The 11408-nt window shown below is 36.3% G+C and overlaps 1 long non-coding RNA gene across 1 annotated transcript; it reads right to left on the reverse strand.

Moving 5' to 3' along the window:
• Positions 1-3255: 3255 nt before the first annotated feature.
• LOC147372717 (uncharacterized) lies at positions 3256-11185 on the reverse strand. Its single transcript, XR_015164905.1, has 4 exons — positions 9540-11185; positions 8534-8619; positions 5685-5791; positions 3256-5083 (listed from the first exon to the last, which is right to left on the reverse strand). It is a non-coding gene; the product is annotated as an uncharacterized LOC147372717 (long non-coding RNA).
• Positions 11186-11408: the final 223 nt, after the last annotated feature.

The following is an 11408-nucleotide window of genomic DNA, read 5'->3' on the forward strand; positions in this document are numbered from 1 at the left end:
GTGATTATTTTTCTATCAAAAGAAATCCATTTTGCTTTTTAGTGAATGTAGTACAAGTATTTGATGGTGAATAAAGCCAAATGAAATATAGTTTGCCTATATAAGATTTACTCTATAATTTGGCATTGTATGAGGGAGGAAATTTGTTGAAAATTAAATGGTAGTATATTTATCCATTTTATCATTATTTAATGATGTTCAAATCTAGATTTCTCAAATTACAAAGTAACTAAATGGCGAAATATTAAGTCATTTTGAAAACCCAAGAATCAATCCTAACCTACTCACTTTCTGCCATAAGGGTGGTGTCATCTGCATATCTGAGGTGATTGATATTTCTCTCGGCACTCTTGATTCCAGCTTGTGCTTCTTCCAGCCCAGCGTTTCTCATGATGTACTCTGCATATAAATTAAATAAGCAGGGTGACAATATACAGTCTTGACATACTCCTTTTCCTATTTGGAACCAGTCTGTTGTTCGTGTCCAGTTCTAACTGTTGCTTCCTGACCTGCATACAGGTTTCTCAAGAGGCAGGTCAGGTGATCTGGTGTTCCCATCTGTTTCAGAATTTTCCACAGTTTATTGTGATCCACATAGTCAAGGCTTTGGCATAGTCAATAAAGCAGAAATAGATGTTTTTCTGGAACTCTTTTGCTTTTGTGATGATCCATCGGATGTTGGCAATTTGATCTCTGGTTCCTCTGCCTTTTCTAAAACCAGCTTGAACATCTGGAAGTTCATGGTTCATGTACTGCTGACCTGGCTTGGAGAATTTTGAGCATTACTTTACTAGCGTGTGAGATGAGTGCAATTGTGTGGTAGTTTGAGCATTCTTTGGCATTTCCTTTCTTTGGGATTGGAATGAAAACTGATCTTTTCCAGTCCTGTGGCCACTGCTGAGTTTTCCAAGTTTGCTGGCATATTGAGTGCAGCACTTTCACAGCATCATCTTCCAGAATTTGGAATAGCTCAACTGAAAATCCATCACCTCCACTAGCTTTGTTCATAGTGATGCTTTCTAAGGCCCACTTGACTTCACATTCCAGGATGTCTGGCTCTAGGTGAGTGATCACTCCATCCTGATTATCTTGGTCGTGAAGTTCTTTTCCGTACAGTTCTTCTGTGTATTCCTGCTACCTCTTCTTAATATCTTCTGCTTCTGTTAGGTCCATACCATTTCTGTCCTTTATCGAATCCATCTCTGCATGAAATGTTCCCTTGGTATCTCTAATTTTCTTGACGAGATCTCTAGTCTTTCCCATTCTGTTGTTTTCCTCTATTTATTTGCATTGATCACTGAGGAAGGCTTTCTTATCTCTCCTTCCTATACTTTGGAACTCTGCATTCAGATCTTTATATCTTTCCTTTTCTCCTTTGCTTTTCGCTTCTCTTCTTTTCACAGCTATTTGTAAGGCCTCCCCAGATAGCCATTTTGCTTTTTTGCATTTCTTTAAGAGGAGAGTGAAAAAGTTGGCTTAAATCTCAACATTCAGAAAACGAAGATCATGGCATCCGGTCCCATCATTTCATGGGAAATAGATAGGGAAACCGTGGAAACAGTGTCAGACTTTATTTTTGGACTCCAAAATTACTGCAGATGGTGACTGCAGCCATGAAATGAAAAGACCCTTACTCTTTGGAGGGAAAGTTATGACCAACCTAGATAGCATATTGAAAAGCAGAGACATTACTTTGCCAACAAAGATCCGTCTAGTTTGTCAAGGCTATGGTTTTTCCAGTGGTCATGTATGGATGTGAGAGTTGGACTGTGAAGGCTGACTGCCAAAGAAATGATGCTTTTGAACTGTGGTGTTGGAGAAGACTCTTGAGAGTCCCTTGGACTGCAAGCACATCCAACCAGTCCATCCTAAAGGAGATCAGCACAACATTGTAAAGCAATTTTCCTTCAACTAAAAAAAAAGTTAAAAAATAAGAAACATATTAAGCTTTTATTTTGTAGAAAGTTGCATATTAATTTTAATTTTTTTAATGAATTTTGTTTTTTAGCACATTTACAGAAAAATTTGAAGATAGTATAGAATTCAATATATTTTGAAATCAGTTCCCCTTTAATTCATTTTATATTAGTATTGCACTTTTGTTGTAATTAATAAACCAACATCAGTGTATTTTTAGTAACGAAAATCCATAGTTTATTCATGCTTCTTAATTGTTTTTACCTATGTCCTTTTTCTATTCCAGAATCCCATCCAGGTTACCACATGACATTTAGATGCCATGTCTCTTTAGGCTTCCCTTGGCTATTACAGACTTTCCTTGTGTTTGATGATCTTGATAGTTTTGAAAAGTGCTAGGTAGGTATGTTTCAGAATATCCTTCATTGAGATATGTCTTACATTTTTCTCATGAGGAGATTGGAGTTGTAAATTTGGGGAGGACGACAGAGTGCAAATTTTATTACATCATATCAAGGGAACAAACTGTGAACATGACCTCACTGTTGATATTACCTTTGCTCACTGAGGTGGTGGTTGTCAGGTTTTCCACTCGAAGGTTACTCTTATTTTCCCTCTTCCATATGACTCTGTAATAATTTCTTCGGAAGGAAATCATTAGGTGCAGTAAGTACTTAAGGAGTAAGGAGTCCCATCCCTTTAGGCAAGAGCATCTACATTATTTATTTAGAATTTTTCTGCACAGGAGATTGTTTCATCTCCCTCATTTGCTAAAGTATTCAATCATTTTATACTACTGTGGACTCATGGGTATTTTATATTGGGGTTATAATTAACACTATTTATTTTCTGTGATTTTTGCTGCTTAAATTGTTCCAGCTTTGGCCATTGGTAATTCCTTTACCTAGTTGATATACCTCTACAGTTTTAAGCACTTCTCCATTTTCTAGAACTACAAAAATCTCCAGGCTCTTCTTATGTATTTCCTACCCCTATTTTAGAATCAGCCATTTTTTTCAAGTAGCTAAGATTTTATTTACTAGTAATGGAATTATAATAAAAAATGGCCGCTAAGTAAGTTTTTTCTTCTTTGCAAAAAAAAGTTAAAACGATTTTGAAAAAGACAATACAGGAGAACTCACATCACTTCACAACGTCCTATAAATTCACAATAATCAAGTAATTGGTGAAAGAAGGCAGATATTCAGATCAATGAAATAGGATAGAGTTTAGAAATAGACACAAGTACAAGTGGTGAATTGATTTTTGACAAATTGCCATGATAATTCAACAGAAGAGTACAATTTTCAAAAAACGGTGCTGAAATAACTAGACATCTTTTTGCAAAACATTTTTAAAAAGAATTTAATCCATACTTTGCTCTATATACAAAATTAACGCAACGAAATATAGATATCAATGCAAACATCCAAAATACATAAAGAGAGAACTCTCAGAGCTCGATAATAAGAAAATGAACAACCCACTAATATAAGCAAGATATTTAATCAATCTTTACCATAGGAGATCATATGAAAGGATGGTGCACATCATTTATTGGTTCAGTTCAGTTCAGTCATTCAGTGGTGTCCGACTCTTTGTGACCCCATAAATTGAAGCATGCCAGGCCTTCCTGTCCATCACCAACTCCTGCAGTTTACTCAAACTCATGTCCATCAAGTCGGTGATGCCATCCAGCCATCTCATTCTCTGTCATCCCCTTCTCCTCCTGCCCCCAATCCCTCCCAGCATCAGAGTCTTTTCCAATGAGTCAACTCTTCGCATGAGGTGGCCAAAGTACTGGAGTTTCAGCTTTACCATCATTCCTTCCAAAGAAATCTCAGGGCTGATCTCCTTCAGAATGGACTGGTTGGATCTCCTTGCAGTCCAAGGGACTCTCACGAGACTTCTCCAACACCACAGTTCACAAGCATCAGTTCTTCGGTGCTCAGCTTTCTTCACAGTCCAATTCTCACATTCATACCTGACTACTGGAAAAACCATAGCCTTGACTAGACGGACCTTGGTTGGCAAAGTAAGGTCTCTGCTTTTGAATATGCTGTCTAGGTTGGTCATAATTTTCCTTCCAAGGAGTAAGCATCTTTTAATTTCATGGCTGCAATCACCATCTGCAGTGATTTTGGAGCCCAGAAAAATAAAGTCTGCCAGTGTTTCCACTGTTTCCCGATCTGTTCCCCATGAAGTGATGGGACCAGATGCCATGATCTTAGTTTTCTGAATGTTGAGCTTTAAGCCAACTTTTTCACTCTCCTCTTTCACTTTCATCAAGAGGCTTTTTAGTTCCTCTTCACTTTCTGCCATAAGGGTGGTATCATCTGCATATCTGAGGTTATCGATATTTCTCCCGCAATATTCATTAGAGATATACAAATATACCTTCATTATACTACACCTTTATTAAAATCAGTTTTTAATTTTTTCAATATTAAAGTTAGTAGCACACCAGCAAATGGAATTCTCATACACTGCTAATAGAATGCAAAATGGTACAGCCACTTTGCAATATGGAATCATACCCAGAAGTCTGGACTTGCCAGAGAGCATTCAAGCTATTAGTTGTGGTAAAGATCACAAACACAGATCTATTTGTTTTCTTTCTGTTACTATACTGTCTTTCTGATAAAACGTAAGAAATCAAACAAATGCATATACAATTGATACAGAATAATGACTTCATGTACTCTTGGCATTAAATCCCAGGTAAAATGTACATGGCTGTGACAACAGTTTGAAAGATTACTTACTAGATCTGTGTGAGTTGCAGAAATTGACTACACAGTCCTAAGGTTCATGAGAAGCACTGATACTTTTTCACTCTGCCAACCTGTGCTCATAATTGGTACGATCTGGGATTTATGTTTGAAAGAGGCAGAAGTGGAGGGTCCACAATGTATCTCCATCAAGCTAAAATATAGGTGCAGCCCATAACAGAGCATTCTGAAATTAGCGATATAGACTGGACTTCCAAGGGTCTGAGTTTTTATAAGGAAACGTTGTTGCATGTGTCTTTGGTTGTTGTTTCATTAGGTAGCAAGACAAGCTATCAACTTCTCACAAATGAAGTGCATGAATCTGGAACAGTCAGAAGCAGACATCTTTGTTGCTTTAATATATGCAGTTTCCTTCATTTGACTCCGTCCAATCACTTAAAATAAAATAAAAGCATATAAATAATGTAAAATAGACATTCACTAATGTAAACATAAAAAATATTGGTTCAAAGTTAAGGTATATATATTTTTTCTTTCCTTACAAGAAACTATCCCTTGGTGCCCTAGCCTTTCCTAAAGCATACTCTATAAGGATTATAGCAACAAGTTGAAAAGCCTCCCTCTCTATATATTTTATAGCCTTCCTCTCTATATATACTCATTTTCTGAACTTAAATTCTTTGTATGTGTGTGTCTGTATGTACACGCAATGCTCATGTGTGTGCTCAGTTGCTAAGTTATGTCCTATTCTTTACAACCCCATGGACAGTAGCCTGCCAGCCTCCTCTGTTCATGGGATTTCTCAGGCAAGAATATTGCAGTGCGTTGCCATTCTCCAGGGGATCTTCCTGATCCAGGGATCAAACCTGTGTCTCCTGCATTACCAAAGGACTCTTTACCACTGAACCACCTGTATATGCCCATATATGTATGTATATTTGTCTATATATTGAAAGTATGCATTTCCCTATATACTTTTCAAAATGTAAACCAGAATATGGAACTTATTATTTACTATCTATTCTAGAGACTTACGATTTTAAAGAAGGCATTGACTTTTCTTCCCATGTCCATTGATTTCTGGTTCCTTTACGAGATAATCCAATCCCATAGTAATAGGATAGTCTGCTTTGAATGAAGTTCTGCAATAAAAAGTGATATATTCTATGATAAAAATGTCTTTTCATAATTCTGAAATGAAATAATAATCTTTTTAATATTTTATTATTTTGAGTAACAAATAGTTTCAAGATCAATTTCATCCTGATTCTGTTCAAATGATAAAATAAAAGAATCTTAGTTATATTTATTAAATATAGTGACATAAATGAGACATAAAATAACACTGTCTTAGCTTACCTATCTTTTTTTTTTTTTAAGATTTTTTGGATGTAGATCATTTTTTGAGACTTCCTTGGTGGCTCAGACGGTTAAGCGTCTGTCTACAATATGGGAGACCTGGGTTCAATCCCTGGGTCAGGAAGATCCCCTGGAGAAGGAAATGGCAATCCACTCCAGTACTATTGCCTGGAAAATCCCATCGACAGAGGAGCCTGGTAGGCTACAGTCCATGGGGTCACAAAGATTTTAAAGCTTTTATTGAATGTGTTGTAATATGCTTCCTTTTTATGCTTTGGATTTTTAGCCGAGAGGCATGTGGGCTCTTAGCTGCATGAGGAGGGATCACAACTGTACCTTGTGTGCTGAAAGGTAAAGTCTTAACCATTGGACCACTAGGGAAATCTGTACCTATCTTATTTAATCTTCAGACTAAAATATCTTAATTTACTTTCAAAACTGATAATTGTAGCTCAAGAAAAAATTCTGAGCAAAATTGGTTGGTATTTTGAGGTTCAGGTGTGACAGATGTGAGGTTTTTACCAATGTCATTTAAATTTTTTTTTTCAAAAGTACTGTGCTTATTTTTTGTGAAGTGAGCATCTTGAAGAAGTGTCCTTATTATACCAGATGAGATGTTTACATAGGTATCTGAAAATTACTTGATAAGTACAAATGTAAATGATGTTCATCTTGTAACTTAATTTTTACCACATTTTTGCACATATATTGGGATTTCCCTGATGGCTCAGTGGTAAAGAACCTGCCTGCTAATGAAGGTGATGAGGGTTTGATCTCTGGTTCTGGAAGATTCCCTGGAGAAGGAAATGGTCACCCACCCAAGTACTATTGCCTGGGAAATCCCATGGACAGAGGAGACTGGCAGGCTACAGTCCATGGGGTCACAAAAGAGTCGACATGACTTAGCAACTAAACAACAAACAACAGCAATGTACATATATTATCTCATGTGATCTTCCTAAAATATGTTGGAAAGAAAATATAACCAGTTTTATTACAAGCAAAGTAATGTGTGAGAGGGAACTAAAGAGAGAGTTTCTGACTATAAATTCTGTATTTCTCTATTCTGCTTTAGTTTTTACCCTTAGTTTGTTTTTATTTTCCTTTGTTTCTTTCACCATAGAGAATATGGCAAACACTTAGTCTCTCTACCCAGAAAAAAGTTACGTACATACCATCTACTCATAAGATTTGACATTCAATTTTATGGTTTTCATAGATGGTCTTATTTCTTGATGGAGATATCTTACATAAAAGATTAGGGCTTCTAGACTCTAAAGCTAATTTTTGAGCCCACCAGGCTTCCCTGTCTATGGAATCCTCCAGGCAAGAATACTGGAATGGGTTGCCATTCCCTTCTCCAGGGGATCTTGCTGACCCAGGGATCAAACCCAGATCTTCTGCATTGCAGGCAGATTCTTTATTGTCTGAGCCACCAGGGAAGCCCCTTGGAATAAAAAGGAAGTTAATTCAGATCTGCAAATGTCTTCTTTTCGGGTTCAGATTTGCTCTGTTCTCTTGATGGTTTTCAAGTTCATATTTTTATAACTATTTATGAGTTTAAAAGCCAAAAATATGGGTGATTGTACTATTACAGATAATTGAGTTAGTCTTAGTGTCTGTGAAAGAATATTAAAAGATTCTCCTTAACTTGGAATGTAGGAATATATTTCTTGAAAGAATAATAGTAAGTTAATTCTCTATTCAAATCAAGGATATTGATAAGGATTATGAAATATTTAGTTCAATTTTCTTGAAAGTTAGTATGAGTTAAAATTTAATATGAGTTTGAATTAATTGATCTTATAATCATATGAATTTTAAATTCATACCAAGTCTTCCTTTTACCCTAAACTCAGTGGTATTGTACTTCTTGATTTTGTTGGAGGTAAATTGACATTTTTTTTTTTTTAGAAAGAAGCTACATTTCCATGAAATTATCAGTATGAAAATATAATTATCTCTGATAAAATGAAATATTTTAAAAATAATTTTTTCCTAGTTGTTTCATGTTTCCCTTTACATTTGCTCTACTGGAAAAGTTCTAACTGTGGGTGAGTTAGATGAATTAAAGGAAATTCTAATTTCATTTCTACTTGTATTTCTGACCTTAAGATGAGAACTGTCTAGATCTGAATCAACTTACAACTATAAACTATGGACACTCAAATATTATCAAGCATTCAGATTTAGCTAACAGGACTTTCCCAGTGGTCAAGTTGTTAAGAATCTGTCAGGCAACGCAGGGGACACAGCTTGGATCCCCAGTCCAGTAAGATGCCACGTGCAACAGACAGCTAAACCTGAGCACTACAACTACGGAGCCTGAGCTTTGAGCCCATTCTCCACAACAAGGGAAGTCACCTCCACAAGAAGCCCTGTCACCGCAGTTAGAGAAAGCCCACGGGCAGCGAGGAAGACCCAGCACAGCTTAAAAAAAAAAATGATTTAGGCAACACCTAATGGCCAGATGGCCAGAAGAATAAGATGAATACAGGGTGAGACGGAAAACAGAAATACGTCACCAGTTCTTCCTTATCTTCTATCTTAAGAAGTGTGGAGTCCATTTCCTTGCAGCGTTTTTTACTTTCTTCAAAGTTCTTCGATTCATCTGAAAAATAGTAACATTTCTGTCCACAACACGACCATTTACTTTTACATTCCTTTCCTTCAAAACAAAAGATATTCCCCGGAGACCATTCAGTGTGTATCTTGAAAGGAATGCTCTGGAACTTAGCTACTGAGGAATCCTTTCTAGTCCTTGTAAAACCATTGATTTCGTGAGATGGATGGACTTCGTTTCTATGTTCCTGGACTTAGGGAGATGACTTACATCCCTCCAAATCTATGCATAAGACTATTAAAATTCTCTAGGAAATATATCTTAGAAAATTGATGTTTTTTCTTACAATCTCTACAGATAGGAGTTCACAGGAGAAAACAACTTCTTTGTATTCTCTGAAAGAAAGAAAGTGAAAGTCGCTCAGTCACGTCTGACTCTTTGCAACCTGTGAACTATACAGTCCATGGAATTCTCCAGGCCAGCATATTGGAGTGGGTAGCCTTTCCCTTCTCCAGGGGATTTCCTCAACCCAGGGATCGAACCCAGGTCTCCCGCATTGCAGGCGGATTCTTTACCAGCTGAGCCACAAGGGAAGCAGTCTCTAGACTAAGTCAAATCTATAGGTACAGAACTGATCTTAACTTAGCATTGATACACTAACCTAGTACCTAATCTACATACCCATATGAGAGCATATAATAAGGATTAGAGACTGTGCTAAAGGAGATGTAGAATTTTTTGGTAGAAAAAAATATTATTTTGAGAAATGGTGATTTAAAAGAATATATCATGTATACAGAAGAATCTAACTACTGGGAAAGACGAGTATTTTTTTCTGAAATTAAATAAAATGAAAGTTGGACTTTATAGTTGGCTGAGTCTAAAATAACACCCAAATTGAGCAGGTTATCAATTGACTGAGAGAAGCAGAGAAGATACTTGTTAGTCTCAGTCTTTTATCTACATACCTCTTAAGTGGGTTCTCTTTGAAAGTCATGATTTTAGATGTGGAATTTTCTTGTGTTCCATTGTCCAATGGAGGCTCTGGAAATCCACCCTGGAAAACTTTCACTGTACGTTATTCAAGTGAAGTGAAAGTAGCTCAGTTGTGTCCGACCATGTGCGATCCCATGGCCTATACAGTCCGTGGAATTCTCCAGGCCAGAATATTGGAGTGGGTAGCCTTTCCCTTCTCCAGGGGATCTTCCCAACCCAGGGGTCGAACCCAGATCTCCTGCATTGCAGGCGGATTCTTTACCAGCTGAGCCACAAGGGAAGCCCAATAATATTGGTGTGGGTAGCCTATCCCTTGTCCAGGGGACCTTCCCAACCCAGGAATCAAAACAGGGTGTCCCGCATTGTGGGCAGATTTTTTACCAACTGAGCTCTCAGGGACATCAGTACATCATTAGCTCCAGGAAAACATAACATGGGGCAGACTAAAAGGCATACATTAAATTTTAAGATGTCAGTTAATATTCAGGAGTTTTATTCCTGTGCTTTTTAGGGAGATAAGACTATAAAGGAAGGCACAAATTACCTCATGAAAAAGCCTTCAGGGATGCTAAGGTAGTTGGATTTTTACGGTAGAGCTTGTGATATCAATGCCAGCAATGAGTAATCTGAAAATAGCATTTTGCAGAATTATTCACAACAGCCAAGATATGGAAACATCCTAGGTGTCCATTGACAGATGAATGGATAAAAAAGTTGTGGGATACACACACACACACATGTATGCACATACATACAATACAATACTCAGCCACAAGAAAGAAGGAAATTCTGCCATTTGCAACAACATAGATGAACTTTAAGGACATTATACTAAGTGAAATAAGTCAGACAAAGACAAGTATTGTATGCTGTCACTTATTTGTGGAATCTGAAAAACTGAACTCATAGAAGCAGAGAGCAGAATAGTAGGTTCTAGGTTCTGGGGAGCAGAGAAGGGGGAGAAATATTCAAAGGGTACATAATTTCAGTTATAAAATAAATACATGAGTATCTAATGTACAGGATTGTGACTGTAATTTAAAATATTGTATTCAATACCTGAATGTTGCTGAGACGATCTTAAATAGTCTCACCATAAGAAAGAATTGGTAATTATGTGGCTGGTGGTAATCACTTTACAATATATGTGTATAAAATCAATGCATTGTATACCTTCAACTTACACAGTGTTAAATGTCAATTATAGCTCAATAAAGTTGGAAAAAATAAAAAAAAGAAAAATGTTTTATTTAAAATAGATCAAAAAAATAAAATATCCAGATATATATTTAACTAATATGTGCAAAACATATACTTTTAAAAACAAAATTGTTAAAAATCAAAGGTTTAAATAAATGGATGGAAAGATATATATTTCCCTTATGTCACATGTGAAAATTAACAGAAAATGGATGAAAGCACAAACATGAAGAAGTAAAAACAATGCTTTAGATAGCGTAGGTGAAAGTGTGATCCTGGATTAGGCAATGGTTTTTTAGATATGATACTAAAATGCTCTGTTTTAGAATAACAATATTTTTTATCTCTTATAGCAGGATAAAATTAGAGTCAATTTCCTATAATGGATATGGTGATCATATTGCTGCATAGGGAGAAAGCCTCTCTTATAATGATTATTTAGGAATATTTGTTGCCTGATTTTATAATTTATGTTCTACCCCAAAATCTATCTTCACTAGCCTAAGAGAGAGACAAAACACAAACTATATTTATATTAGAAGTTTGAAATCATTATGTACCTTTCTGGAGCTTTGTTACCAGAGAGGACTTATTTTGTTCTGATATTTGGGTACCTAGAAAAAAATGGAAGTAATCTTCTA

Source organism: Bos grunniens, chromosome 5 (assembly GCF_055505025.1).
Source record: "Bos grunniens cultivar Pamir isolate PY7600 chromosome 5, Bosgru_T2T1.0, whole genome shotgun sequence".
NCBI classification, from domain to species: Eukaryota; Metazoa; Chordata; class Mammalia; order Artiodactyla; family Bovidae; genus Bos; species Bos grunniens.